The sequence below is a fragment of the Scyliorhinus torazame genome, chromosome 3 (assembly GCF_047496885.1).
Source record: "Scyliorhinus torazame isolate Kashiwa2021f chromosome 3, sScyTor2.1, whole genome shotgun sequence".
Classification (NCBI taxonomy): Eukaryota; Metazoa; Chordata; class Chondrichthyes; order Carcharhiniformes; family Scyliorhinidae; genus Scyliorhinus; species Scyliorhinus torazame.
Genome location: NC_092709.1, coordinates 225,799,156 through 225,814,890, shown reverse-complemented (window position 1 = coordinate 225,814,890; position 15,735 = coordinate 225,799,156).

Below are 15,735 nucleotides of genomic sequence, written 5' to 3'. Positions count from 1 at the left end.
GCAGATGGAGTTTAATCCGGACAAATGTGAGGTAATGCATTTTGGAAGGGCTAATGCAGGTAGGGAATATACAGTGAATGGTAGAACCCTCAAGAGTATTGAAAGTCAAAGAGATCTAGGAGCACAGGTCCACAGGTCATTGAAAGGGGCAACACAGGTGGAGAAGGTAGTCAAGAAGGCATACGGCATGCTTTTCTTCATTGGCCGGGGCATTGAGTATAAGAATTGGCAAGTCATGTTGCAGCTGTATAGAACCTTAGTTAGGCCACACTTGGAGTATAGTGTTCAATTCTGGTCGCCACACTACCAGAAGGATGTGGAGGCTTTAGAGAGGGTGCAGAAGAGATTTACCAGAATGTTGCCTGGTATGGAGGGCATAAGCTATGAGGAGCGATTGAATAAACTCGGTTTGTTCTCACTGGAACGAAGGAGGTTGAGGGGCGACCTGATAGAGGTATACAAAATTATGAGGGGCATAGACAGAGTGGATAGTCAGAGGCTTTTCCCCAGGGTAGAGGGGTCAATTACTAGGGGGCATAGGTTTAAGGTGAGAGGGGCAAAGTTTAGAGTAGATGTACGAGGCAAGTTTTTTACGCAGAGGGTAGTGGGTGCCTGGAACTCACTACCGGAGGAGGTAGTGGAAGCAGGGACGATAGGGACATTTAAGGGGCATCTTGACAAATATATGAATAGGATGGGAATAGAAGGATACGGACCCAGGAAGTGTAGAAGATTGTAGTTTAGTCGGGCAGTATGGTCGGCACGGGCTTGGAGGGCCGAAGGGCCTGTTCCTGTGCTGTACATTTCTTTGTTTGTTCTTTGTATTCCTCTGGAAGACCAGGGGGGTCTAGATTTGGCAGTACCACTCTTATTTTTGGAGGGGACGTATCTACTTTGTACATTTAGGATCTCACTTTTTAGAGCTTCCCACTGGTTTTCCACTGATCTATCCTCTAGCAGTGCTGCACAGTCCACCTCAAAATCCCCCCCCCCCCCCCCACCCCCGCCCAGTTCAAAATATTTACTCCTGTTTTATCTCTGCCCTTTTCCATGGTAATACTGAACCTTACTGAATTGTGATCGCTATCCCCGATATTGTCGGCAACTGTCACTTCACCCACTTGCCCTTCTTCATTCCCCAAGATTAGGTCTAGAATTTCCTCTCGTTGGGTTTGTCACTAATTTGGTGAAAGCATTTTCCTGGACACGCTGCATGAAGTGTTCTGCCTCAGTTCCCCTTACATTGTTTGAATCTCAGTTGACTTGGGAGAGTTGTTGGGGGCGATTTAATGGCCCGCATTGCGCTTGAGTGACCACAGACCAGGCCACAGGACAGGCCAAAATCAAGTATCGCACCGGGTGCCAAGCTGTTTGCAATCTAACCCACCCGCTCCCATTGGTGAAATCAGGATCCCGTCATATCGTGGTAAGAAACCTTGGGCGTCATTCTCCGACCCCCCGCCGGGTCGGAGAATGGCCGATGGCTGCCGTGAATCCCGCCCCCGCCCCAGCTGAAGTCTCCGGTACCGGAGATTGGGCGGGGACGGGAATCGGGCCGCGCGGTTGGCGGGACCCCCCGCTCAATTCTCCAGCCCGGATGGGCCGAAGTCCCGCCCAGAAATTGCCTGTCCCGCCGGCGTAAATCAAAGCTGGTATTTACCGGCGGGGCCAGGCGGTGTGGGCGGGCTCCGGGGTCCTGGGGGGGGCGCGGGGCGATCTGACCCCGGGGGGTGCCCCCACGGTGGCCTGGCCCGCGATTGGGCCCACCGATCCGCGGGCGGGCCTGTGCCGTGGCGGCACTCTTTCCCTTCCGCCTCCGCAACTGCCTCCACCATGGCGGAGGCGGAAGAGACTCTCCCCACTGCGCATGCGCGGGAAACTGACAGCGGCCGCTGACGCTACCACGCATGCGCCGCATTTCCACGCCAGCTGGCGGGGCGGAAATCCCTCCGGCGTCGGCCTAGCCCCTCAATGTTGGGGCTCGCCCCCCAAAGATGCGGAGCACTCCGCACCTTTGGGCCGGCGCGATGCCCATCTGATTCGCGTCGTTTTGGGCGCCAGTCGGCGGACATCGTGCCGTTGGGGGAGAATTTCGTCCCAGTAATCACCACGTAAGGCCAATCTCCAATTAATTAACGGGAATGACCCCATATCTAACAGCCTCCCTTGATTTACCTGCCTCCCCAGCAAGTAGTCATTCGGGCGCCGATTCGTACACCTTTTAAAAACGTGAAGTTGGTGAAATAGCTGCTGTGGGGACCCAAGGAGGAGAGTAGCCATCTTCAAACTGTCACCCACCAAGGTGTGTGTCTCTGCGCTGGTGGAGGGTGGGGATGACAGCTGTGCTGCAAATATGGTGATCTCCTTGCAGCTTCCCTCCGAGCTGTTCTCATGGGCGGCAGGGGGTTGGACTATCCCGGATGGGCTGGCACAATCTGTATGGCATTAACAACTCACGTGTGGAGCCCGGTGGATCCTCACCTCTGCGCTGTACACCAACATGTAAGTCGGTGACCGATCTGTCCTCAGCCAGCCCCGCGATCTTCAGGACCCGTTCCTCGTTGGGGGTGAGGAGTCTGATATCTGACGCCCCGTTGTCCGTCAAGGCCCTCTCCCATCTGTAGTGGGCCAAGTCCTCTGGGGGAGACAGAGGGGACAGTGTGAGCCACACGTGTCGTTCATCGCGGAGATGGAGGGGGGGCGGTTACGGATGGGGGAAATGGGGCGATGGGGGGATGGTGGGGCCAGTGGCATGGTTGCGAGCTGTTTGCAGTTTGCTCTGCAGGTGGTGGCACAGTGGTATTGTCTGTGGACTAGTAATCTAGAGACCCAGAATAACTCAACAAAATATCTGGAATTAAAAGTCTAGTGATGACCATGAAACCATTGTCAATTGTTGTAAAAACCAGTCTGGTCACTAATGTCCTTTGGGGAAGGAAATCTGCCGTCTTTACCTGGTCTTGCATAAATGTGACTCCAGACCCACAGCAATGTGGTTGACTCTTAGCTGCCCTCTGAAATGGCCTAGCAAGCCACTCAGTTGTGTTCAACCGCTACAAAAACATAAAAAAGGAATGAAAGTGGATGGACCACCAGGCACCGAACCAGACACCGGAAATGACCATGGCAAACCCAGCCCTGCCGACCCTGCAAAGTCCTTCTGGGGTCTTGTCACCAAGTTTGGAGAGCTGTCTCACAGATTAGTTAAGCAACAGCCTGACATAGTCATACCCACAGAATCATACCTTACAGACAATATCCCAGACACCACTATCACCATCCCAGCAGAGGTGGTGGCACAGTGGTATACAGTCGAGAGGGAGTTGCCCTGGGAGTCCTCAACATCAACTCTGGACCCCATGAAGTCTCATGGCTTCAGGTTAAACATGGGGAAGGAAACCTCCTGCTGATTACCACATTCTGGCTGCCATCAGCTGATGAATCAGTACTCCTCCATGTTGAACACCACATGGAGGAAGCACTGAAGGTCGCAAGGTCGTAGAATATGCTCTGGTTGGGGGACCTCAATCTCCATCACCAAGAGTGGCTCGGTCGTACCACCACAGACCGAGTTGGACGGGTCCTCAAGGACATAGCTGCTAGACTGGGACTGCAGCAGGTGGTGAGGGAACCAACAAGAGGGAAAAACCTGCTTGACCTCATCCTCACCAACCTGCCTGCTGCAGGAGCATCTATCCATGAGAGTACTGGTAGAAGTGACCACCGCACAGTCCTTGTGGAGACAAAGTCCCGTCTTCACATTGAGAATATTCTCCATCATGTGTGGTACTACCACCCTGCTAAATGGGATAGACTTCCCAGATCGAGCAACTCAAGACTGGGCATCCATGAGGGACTGTGGGCCATCAGCAGCAGAAATGAACTCAGACACAATCTGTAACCTCATGGCCCGGCATATCCCCCACTCCACCATTACCACCAAGCCAGTGGATCAACCCTGGTTCAAAGGAGCAACATCAGGCGTACCAAAAAATGAGGTGTCGACCTGGTGAAGCGACTACACAGGACTACTTGTGTGCCAAACAGCATAAGCAGTAAGTAATTGACAGAGCTAAGCAATTCCGCAATATTCGTATCAGATCTAAGCTCTGCAGCCCTGCCACATCCAGCCGTGACTGGTGGTGGACAATTAAACAACTCACTGGAGTTCCCATTTATTCGTGTCTGTTTAGTTTTTGGAAGTTGCTGCCCAATTTCCACATAAATAATTGTGAGCACTGACAGCCTCCCTGTTATTTCCATTACCAAACCTGGCATCTTCAATACTTATTTATGAGCTCCTTCACGTCACAAATCTGCATGGTCCTCTGAATTCAGATTGTTTATAATGCAAGGCGGATTCGGAGCACCTGAAGCAATGTTGAAACAATTGTACATTTGTAGCACTTCACGGTGGCAGTTCTTCCGATCAGTTTCCCCTGAAGTGACTACTATACACAAGATAAAAATTCACATTATCATCCTGTACAGGTGACTGAGAGAGGGCTGGATTCTCCATTCTGGAGACTAAGAGCTGACGTCAGCGTAGAATGTGTCAATTTCCACGAAAGGAAATTCGGCGCCGACCCCTCACCGATTCAGGTACCAGTGAGGAGGTAGTACCGGCGCCGACTTGAAACCCACGCCGTCCACGCCCAAAATGGCCAGAGAATGGCTGAGTCCTAGGCAGCGCATGCGCACGGCTCACGACCTGCACCAGTCGCCTGCACCGGTCATGCCGTACAACATGGGGCCAGTCATGCGTGTAACCTAACCCGCAAACTGTGTCCCCATAGCCCACGCCCTGGCCACCCCTCACTAGTCCCCCCCCAGCCCAAACAAATGCCCACCCTCCCGGCCAGCGGCATGGTTCGTGGTCGAGTGTGGCGGTGCTGGACACAGTCCGCAGCCGGCATGCCGGCTCAGACCACATGTGTCCCACGCCATCAGGAACTCGGCCCATCGGGGGCGGAGCATTGCAGGGGGCCATCCAATGACACACCAACGGCACTGAAATGGCGTGCGGCGTGCAGCATGGTAATGCCATTTTGGAGGGGATGGAGCATGGCTGACCGGCATCAAGCCGGCGCCGGCCCCGATTTCAGCGTCGGAGTCCATTCTCACCCGATCGCCGAACCCGATTTTGGCATTGGGCTACGGAGAATCCCGCCCCAGGTAGCCCTCAACCAGTCACAATGTTCATCACTGCCACTCAGCCACTTTAATTTGCATTTGGAACAATCAGTCAACAAAATTACATTAGAAATTTAGTTCCTTGTTCTCGTAATCTAATTAATAAATTGATGTACTAGTTTGTGTGAACAATGATAAACTTCAAAAGATTGCCCAACAAGCACATTGCTAAAAGCTTTCTGTAATCTAACAATCTAAAAGTGTTTTCCCCAGGACGTGCAAAGCAAAAGCAAAGCAAAAGTTCACCCCTTGACTTGAACACAGGATCAATCGTTTCCCATGCTGGCAAATAATCCCCTGTGTCACATTGAGTGCAGTGGTGTTGTGGGTAATTAGCCTGTGATTCCACGAGCTAATAGATTACTGAATTAGGTCTCATAGGAGTCTCACTTCCTCTCTGCCAATTCAAGCAGCACTCGTTCGAAAATACATTCATTTTCTCTTCCTCCTCACATACATTGGGCGCGAATCTCCGGCCTCGTTACACCCTCATTCAAGCAAAATGAGGCCAGTGAATAGGGAGAGAGGCCAAAAACGAGAATTGCGCCAAGTGCCAAACAGTTTGCAATGCAAACTGCCCACTCCCGTAAGTGAAATTGAGATCTCGCCATAGTGTGGCGAGAAACCAATCACACTTAAGCCCTATTTCCATGGAATTAACACGAGCCCCCCCCCCCAATAACATAATATAATAATTGCTTATTGTCACAAGTAGGCTTCAATGAAGTTACTGTCAAAACCCCCTAGTCGCCACATTCCAGCGCCTGTTCGGGGAGGCAGGTACGGGGATTGAACCCACGCTGCTGGCCTTGTTTTGCATTACAAGCAAGCTATTTAGCCCACTGTGCTAAACCAGCCCCAACCCCCCCTCCTCCAATGCCCTCAGTGATCCTCGACGTGCGTGGGCTTCCTAGTTCTTCAGATGGTGGCTGCTGCATGTGTGGTGTTGCCTCCCGCAGTGTTCAGGCACAGTGTCCAGGCATCAATGGGTGACTGGGATGCTAGGCAATGAGCTACACATGCTACATGGCCCGCCCTCCTAGCTCTACCACTACTAGATGTATCCGCAGGATGCGTATCTCAGGCGGAGGCAGCCAGCTGCTTACCTCGTCCCACGGCCTTCGATGTCTCTGGCGGGCATTCTCTGGGGCTCTGAGGCACAAAACACAAGCTCGCTTGTTGGCGGCGCACGCACAGCCATGCCACCCTGTCCTGTGTGCTGGGCATCAGACGCATCCTCATCAGAGGGGTGGAACTCGGGGGAGCTGGTGGCCGCCGTAGCGACTCCATGGGATGGGTCCGTATTGGCAACCAGTGCTCCCTCCTCCTTGTCGGTGCCCATGGGGCCCCGGGTTCACCTTGGGATGGAGGGCAACTGGTTTGAGCCTTGGCTGCCCTTGCATCATCTAGCTCTGCTAGTCCTGGCAACTCCCCATGGTCCGCACCATCGTGTTGACGCCCTCAGCGATGCTCTTCAGTGACTGGGCCAAGCTCTGCAGCACCTTGGCAATGCCCGCCCTGCGACTGGGACAAGCTTCACAGTGCCTCGGCCATTCCCATCTGAGAGCAGGACATGTCCCGCAGAACCTCATCAAGGTCAGTCTGGTACTGAGTTACATCCCCTAGCGAGGCAGACATTCTGTCGAGACCCTCAGCCATGGCCATCACCGACTGCACGCCGCCTTAGACACCTTCACTAATGACACCGACCAGGCTCTCCACTGCAGTCGCCACCCTAGTAGTGTTGGCCTCGGTGCCACTCATTGCCGGCGCCATCTCCTGCACCCGCAGACTCTGGGACTCCTCCAAGCGGCTATGGATCTGCTGCAGTGTTGCTGACATCACCCTCTGATTGTCTGGGATGCTCCCTATCGTCTCGACCAGCTCCGGAATGACCTCTTCCACAGGCTCAGCATCAGGCTGGGACCTAGCTGGGTCCTAGGATCCAGCAGCCCTCCGACTGCTGTCTGACCTGGGGGTTCCTGCCTCCACCTGATGTGCATCATCAGCTGTGTGGTGCTCACCAGATTGTGCCCCTGAAGCCTGATCACTAATGGTTCCCACCGAGGTGCGTGTACCTACACTTGTTGAGGTTGGGGATGACAGCTGTGACGAGGCTAGTATGGCACCCTCAGACCTTCCCTCTGAGGTGGTCTCTAAGGAGGCTGGACAGGGTGCCACCTAGAATAGGCCAGTGCCATCGGCAGGAGGACCTGTGGGAGAATGGACATGTTGGGTGGGATTCTCTGACCCCCCCCCCCCGGCCGGGTCTGAGAATCGCCGAAGGGTGGCGTGAATACCGCCCTGCCACCCCGACACAGGCTGCCGAATTCTCCGGCGCGGGATTTTGCCGCTGGCAACGGCCCCCCGGTGATTCTCCGCCCCGCAATGGGCCGAGCGGTCGCCCATTTTCGGCCAGTTCCGCTGGCGTAAATCAAACCAGGTCCATACCGGCGGACCTGGCTCTGCGAGCGGGCTGCGGAGTCCTCGGGGGGGGCGCAGGGGCATCTGGCCCCGGGAGGTGCCCCCACAGTTGCCTGGCCTGCGATCGGGGCCCACCGATCCGTGGGCGGGCCTGTGCCGTGGGGGCACTCTTTCCCTCCGCGCCGGCTGCTGTAACGGTTCACCATGGTCGGCTCAGAGAAGAATCTGCCTGAGAATGCGCTGGCACTCCCGCGCATGCGCCAACTCGCGTCGGCCGGTGGAGGCCCTCCAGCCCGAGTTGGCGTGGCGCCAACCCCTCCAGCGCCAGCCTAGCCCCAAAGGTGTGGAGGATTCGCACCTTCGGGGCGGCCCAATGCCGGAGTGGTTCACGCCACTCCATCGCACCGGTACGGCCCGCCCCGCCGCTGAACGGAGAATCCCGCCCATGGTCAGTGGGAGGGATGGACCAGTCAGTAAAGCAATAACAACTCATGTTTGAGAGGGCCTCCGGCCAGGGCCGATTGGTTCCTCACCTCTGCGGCGTCCTCCAGCCTCCGCGTTGGTGACCACACTGTCCTTGGCCACAGTGTTCACCTCCAGAGCCCGCTCATCAAAGGTGGTGAGGAACCTGGGGCAGAATTCTCCCCAAACGGCGCGATGTCCGCCGACTGGCGCCCAAAACGGCACCAATCAGACGGGCATCGCGCCGCCTCAAAGGTGCGGAATGCTCCGCATCTTTGGGGGCCGAGCCCCAACATTGAGGGGCTAGGCCGACGCCGGAGGGATCTCCACCCCGCCAGCTGGCGGAAACGGCCTTTGTTGCCCCGCCAGCTGGCGCAGAAATGACATGTCGGGGCGGCGCATGCGCGGGAGCATCAGCGGCCGCTGACAGTTTCCCGCGCATGCGCAGTGTGGAGAGTCTCTTCCGCCTCCGCCATGGTGGAGACCGTTGCGGAGGCGGAAGGGAAAGAGTGCCCCCACAGCACAGGCCCGCCCGCGGGTCGGTGGGCCCCGATCGCGGGCCAGGCCACCGTGGGGGCACCCCCCGGGGTCAGATCGCCCCGCGCCCCCCCCAGGACCCCGGAGCCCGCCCACGCCGCCTTGTCCCGCCGGTAAATAGGTACTTTAATTTACGCCGGCGGGACAGGCAATTTATCGGCGGGACTTTGGCCCATCCGGGCCGGAGAATCGAGCGGGGGGGCCCGCCAACCGGCGCGGCCCGATTCCCGCCCCCGCCGAATATCCGGTACCGGAGACTTCGGCAACCGGCGGGGGCGGGATTCACGGCGGCCAACGGCCATTCTGCGACCCGCTGGGGGTTCGGAGAATGACGCCCCTGATGTCTGAAACACCACCACCAGTCAGGGCCCTTAACCGACGATTATGGAAGAGTTCTTCCTGAGACACAGAGAGGGCATTGTTAACCACATGCATGGTTCACAGTAGTTGGGTGGGGAGGTGGGAAGTAAGGGTTGAGGGGGTTGAAGTGGGGACTGGGTGGAGATGCGTTGGGGGATCAAGTGGGAGGGGGGGTGGACGTTCCCATTGGGGTGAGAGGTTTCGGGGGGGGGGTGAGTGTTGGTGTCTACACACTCATGCTGCCTGGTGTTGGTCATTGACATTCTCCCTGCACTGGAGGCCAATTGTCCTGGTCACACTCCCTGAGCTCACTGCCGCCACCATCTGGTCCAAGGCGGCACTGACTTCCCTGTGGCTGGCCCTCGGACATCCCTCCTGGTTTCCACAGCATCTAAATGCCTCCCCAGGTCTCTGCATCTTGGAACAGGTCTCCTCGACGCCATTGTTGCAAGCTGGCCGGGGTTGGCTGAGTAACTGCAGCTTAAGTGCTGCTCGACCTTGTTAGCGGGGGGCTGGCAAGGGCGGTCCCAACAAATCAGCTGATGAGCCTTCATTTGCGGCGAGAAGCCCATGGGGCCTCATTAAGTGGACCAATTAATGTTGAATAGCGTTGCTGGCCTCGCTGGGCCGAACTCCAGGAAGGCTGCGGCAATTCCCGCTCGTTAAAACACTTATAAATCTTTACGGAGATTATTATAAGGTATCAGGGCAGCACATTTACATAAACGATAGATTACAAAGTATATCTTAAGCTGCAATAGTTTCTTGACACAAAAAGTACCTTTTAAGCACACAAGATGACTGTGGACAAATATATACTATTCTCTGAACCCACGTTGGTGGATTTCTCCTCAGAATCCCCCCAGATGATGATACATATGAATTTCAAAAGTCCACTCCCAAAAACACAATTTAAAATTTCTCTTGTAATGATGCTTTTCCTTAGTGGTGTGCATTCTGAAATCCAGGCCGTGTTTTCCAAATGACACTTTAAGCCCAAGCTTCGGTTTCACTTTTAACAGAGAATCCAGTCCAGAATTTTACACCATCCCCTTTAGAGTTTCTTTGGTTTTGACGGCTTTTACACAACATCCAAGGTCCAGCTATCTATTTCCATTGTTATTTTAACTCACATTCCCCAGGCTGTAGTAAAACCTCACAAACCTGAAAATCACTTCAGCTATCTTTCTGGCATCTCAGCTATCTTTCTGGCATTTCAGCCTTCTTCTCAGCTTGGTTGGTCTTTACTGAACAATGCTCTGTTCTAGTACTTATAACCTCAGACTTTTTAGAAATTTATATTCATTTCTCTAATTTCCTTAACTAGCTGCTCTTCAGATCTCTTCACTTTTTTTCTTCACCATTACTCCATGGTATTGCTTTTCTTCCAGCAAAGCAGAGAGAAATAATCCCACCCTAGCTTCCTGAACCAATTTCTTCCCAGCAGAGCTGTGAGAGCTACCTGTCTTCAGCTGCTATCAAATTAGCTAAAGTAAAACTTAGAAACTTCTCTGCCTTACAAGGCCCAGTTGCTAGGCAACACCTGCATGCTTATGCCTTTTATTCATTCTTCATGCCGTAGCCCTCGCTAAGCTCAATAGAAACACAGCTGGAACTTAACCAATGAATCTGCGTTTTACTTTTCCAGGCACAGAAACATTAAATTAAGCCCACTTAAAACTATAACATAGTTCTAATGTTTACCAGCACACATCTAAATCCCCATAAGCTCCTTTTGTTTTCCTAACATCAGATTTTCTTATGTTTTTCATCTTTCACTTCAAGAAGCTATCAGAGGAAATGATTGATAATTGTGACAAATGGCCAGATACAATAAGGTTATTGAAACATTAATATGGCATGCTTGTCAATTTTCTGTGGGGCCTTCCAGGGATGAAACAAATGAAAATGTCCCTAAAGGTCTCCCTCTTAACAGTTAAGAATGAAGCTCTGGTTTTGGTTGTAATTGTCAGTCAGTCTGCAAAGCTGTAAATCTTTAGAAAGTTGTTACAAGATTACAGAAACATAGCAAATGGGTATCAGTCCTATATCGTAGTGGCATATCTAATAGAGGGATTTTAGTTATTGTAGTAAACTGCCCAGTCTCTACAACTGTCATAACATTGGATGTCTAGACCACACCTCTTCACAACGACAAAGTATTGAAAATTAATGCAACCCCTTGGGGGGGGGGGGACCCAAGGCCGGAATTGAATTGTTTCCAGATCCCTGGCACTGTGAGGCAGTAGCGTTAACCACTGTGCCACCTTACCACCCCATTGTTATCATTTTTTGGGTTATTTTCTTGGCACAATTGGCTTCATACTTTGAATCTTTTTCTTATTGGTTCCCACAACAGAATGACTGAAGGTGCAATGTTTGTTCATATTTTCAGAGGTTAAGATTGGATCCATGGAAAATGTAGTGGTTGACATTTCATTTGGAGGCATTTGTCCTGCCCACTGTCAGGAAAGTGAGCCCAACTTCACCAGCCCTGGCACCCCCAGATGAATGTTATGTCTCTGTGGAAGGAAGGCTACAAAACAGTTATATCAGGAATGTGGCTCCTTGGTCTCATAATGTAATTAAGATATTGCCCAACAAGAACATCACGAGACGCTTACTGTAATCTGACAATCTAAGAGTGTTTTACTCAGGAAATGCAAAGCAAAGGATAACCTTTTGACGTGAACACAAGATTAATCTTTGCCCATGCTGTGCTGGCAGCTCTTCACTCTCTGCAGTGCCCCAGGAGCTGTGATCACTGATGGGATCTCAGTAGACCCCAGACCAGTAGCAGTGCAGGACACCCAGATTAAGGGTAAGGAGTGTGGACTCACCGAGGTCAGTCAGGCAGCCATATTTGGCGGGCCTCTCCCCGCCACTCGTAAAATACCAGCAGCAGCAGGAAAAGGCCCTTGAGTGGCTATTAATTAGCCACTTCAGGACTTCAATTGGGCCGAGGATGGGTGTACTGCTCGGTACTGCTCCACCATTGGTAAAATGTCAGTGGAAATAAGAAAGCAACATGCATGTCACTCTCTACCACTCTACCCCAGTTTATGCATCCCCACTGTGCCAGCCGAGTGTGGTGTAAAATTTCAGCCAGGGTTATAAAATACCAGACAATTCAATTATAACCAGCAAGAGACAAATGCCTCAATTTTGCAGGTTCAAAACCAGACATCCATTTCTGTGAACCCAAAATGTTGGTTTTGTCTTTATATTTTGAAAATATGTTGTGAAATAACAAAAATAACAGCCTTTTAGTGCATTTCATTATTTATTTGAATGCTCTAAATGTTCTTGCCAACATTCATTTTTTAATTCAAAATGGGGCATTAGCCTCACTGAGAAATTGGGCTGGATTTTCCGCCCCGCCACATTTCTGCCTCGACCCGCCGGCGGGATTCTCCATTACGCCGGCCAGCCAATGGGGTTCCCATTGTGGGGCAGGCCCACGGTGTCGGGAAACCCCCGGGCTGCCGGCAAAACGGAGAATCCCGCCGGCGGAGAATCCCGCCCAGTGAGTATTTATTGCAGATCCCTAATTACCCTTAAAAGGCTGGTGGCAATCTATCTTCTTGAACCATTGTAATTCACATGGTGGAGGTAACTAAACTGCAATTAGGGAGGGAATTCCAGGATTTTAACTCAGCAACTGTGAAGGAATGCCAAAATGTTTCCAAGTCAAGATGTTCTCTGACTTGGAGGAGAATTTGCAGGTCGTGGTTGTTGTGTTCCATGGCTCCCCTGATCATGAAGACACGCATAGAACATGAGTGTGTGGTTGTGATAAGTATTTATTCTTGACATGCAGAAAGGTAACCATGTAATTCTATGTACAGACAATTATGTCTACGTCAGGTGGAGCTAAGGTGAGATGCACCTGTCTTGATTTCCATCCTACTACCAAGTGCCCTGTCTCGTCTGTCCCCTGGTATATATATGTGTCTCTATGGGTGTCTGGTTCCACCTACTGGCAGGAGGTCATGACTGTCACTACATGTATTGATCATTAGATATATATACTGTTCTTGTTATATACAGATATATACATTGGTGCAATTCTGCACGTGGTGATATGCCTATAGGCAATATCATAGATGGACGGTGTGCAACCTCCAACCAGTGAGTGGCGGTGTAGACGCACCATGTGGCCTCAAGACTGAGGTCATGTGACTGGGGACTCCCATAAAAGTGGATAAACGTCTGGCCATCACCAGATGGTTGCAAGAGATGGTAGTAAGACAGACAGGTGAACATTCATGCTAGGTGTAGTTCCAGAGGAGTACAAAGAAACTCCATGATAACTTGCTCTGTAACAGATCGCTATCTTACCATGTGTGATTCAATAAAGATCCTAGTTTGGACAAGTCAAGGTGTTTGGTGGATTCCTTTGCAAGGCATAGAAGACCAAACACAACATAGTACCAAGAGTGCTGAAGATTTGAAGGTAACGATGGCAGTGACAAAGTTAGGAATTCGGCGGGCAGACCGATCTGGTGAACTGCAACCTGAGGTGACTCAACGCGCTGGAAGACGCTGAAGCTCAAGATGGACACCCTAGTTAAACTCATTCACATTGTTAGACAATATCATGATTGTATAAAGTTAAAACAATCAAAGTTGCTTGTAAACAAATCTTCATGGTTTGTGAGGAAGGGGGATGTGGTGATATGCCTATAGGCAATATAATAGATGAATGGTGTGTGACCTCCAACCAGTAGGTGGCAGTGCAGACACACCATGCAGTCTTAAGACCGTGGTTATGTAACCAGGGACTCCCATATAAGTGGAGACACATCCGGCCATCACCAGATGGTTGTAGGAGATGGTAGTAGGAGATGGTAGTAAGGCATACAGGTGAACAGTCGTGCAACGCATAGAAGACCAAACATAACAATGTACAGTTATATGCAGATATGCATATGCACATATCACCACAGTGGTGTTTCCATCCACTGATACCCTTGTTCTTCTTGATGGTGGGGTTGTGAGTTTGGAAGGTGTTGCTAAAGGGATCTCAGTGAGTTGCCACAGTGCCTCCTCTGGGTGGTACACCCTGCTGCAGCATTGCACTGGTGGTAGAGGGAGTGAATGTTAAAGGCACTAGATGGGGTGCCAATCAAGTGAGCTGCTTTGTACAGGATGGTGTCTGGTTTCTTAAGTATTGTTGGAGCTGCACTCATCCAGATAAATAGAGAGTATTTCATTTGAATCTTGACTTGCGCTTTATAAATGGTCGGAAGTCTTTGGGGAATCAGGAGGTAAGCTGATTGTTATTTGTTTAATTGCTTACATTTAAGGAGCGCAGGTGAATAAATGATGCACTAAGTAAAATGAATTAATTCATTAAATGCATTACTGTATTGATTGCATTATAAAGTCCTGTGATATGCTGTGGGAATGTGTTTTATACATATAGTCAGTAAATCAATTATATTATGCTATTCAATCAATACGAGTCTGTTTCAGTTTCAACTTCATATAAACTGTGCAACCTAATTCACATCTAGTTACTCAAAGCACACCTGCTTGATCTCTACTTAAACTGGATATGTAAGGTTAGCAGAGTGCAAACTTCAAATAAGCTTCACTCCAATGTCAAACTTAAATCAGCATTTGGTTGCTGGTGAGTGGTGCTCGGTTTATCGCTGCCAGCACCCATGTGTACACCTCTCTTGTCCCTGTTTAGAAAGGGTGAGGGAACTTACAGATTAACTCAAATCTGCTGAACCCACATTTCTCTATCCAGAGGCCAATGCATTGCATTGGCTTCTTCAGAAACTTTAGGTATTTTGGAGAAAAGCTGCATTAAATGTTTTTACTGCTGGTACAATAATTCAGACAAAATCTATTTGTCCATCCAAAATCGAGATCATCTAATTTTTAGGTACAGTGTTTTCCAGGCATGAGAAAAGTGTCCTCAGATCCTTGAAAAAATGTTTTATGCCGTGGAAGGAATTTTATGCAATTGATTAGGACAGTATGTAATCAAAATCACATATAACAAGATAATCTGCAACTGAATATGGAGAAAATGCTGAAAATACACATCAAACTGACCACCACCTGAAGCAGAAAGCTGGGTTAATGTTTCAGTTCTGACTCTTTGCCAAAGCTGATGCAATTACTGGCTTGGAAAGGGAAATAAAATGTTTCATAAAGTTTTACATACTTTGTAGCATCTTATTGGCAAAAATGTATTTGAACTGAGATTGCATATTTGTAAACCTTTTATCAGAACATTGTGCTGGTGGAGGGTTCTGCACCCACAATGTCAGCCTCCTATCTTCTCTTTGGAACATCCAACCTTGCCATATTCCACCAGATTCTTCAATTTCCACTTCAAACTTGATGCCCCCCACTCCCGACTATCCGATTTATTCACATGTTTCTTGTTTCTCACCTTTCTTTCATGCTTTTACCTATTATCTGTTACAAGGACTGTCTTGGCTGTCTAGCCAGATCCTAGTTCTCTTTTAACCAGATTACAAAGGTGGAATCTTACTGGCAGGAGCATGGCCGGGCCATTCGTGCTAACCCAACCTCTTGATTAGTGGGCCTTCCCGTTGCTCTTTACCGGAATCAACCAATTAACAGCTCACCAACAAGCATAAAAATTAGGAGCATGAGTAGGCCATTTGGTCCCTCAAGCCTGCTCCCCCATTTAATTAGATCATGGCTGATCTGATTGTAACTACCATTCCATATTAATCCTTCCCGCAATAACCTTTGACTCCCTTGTTTGTCAAG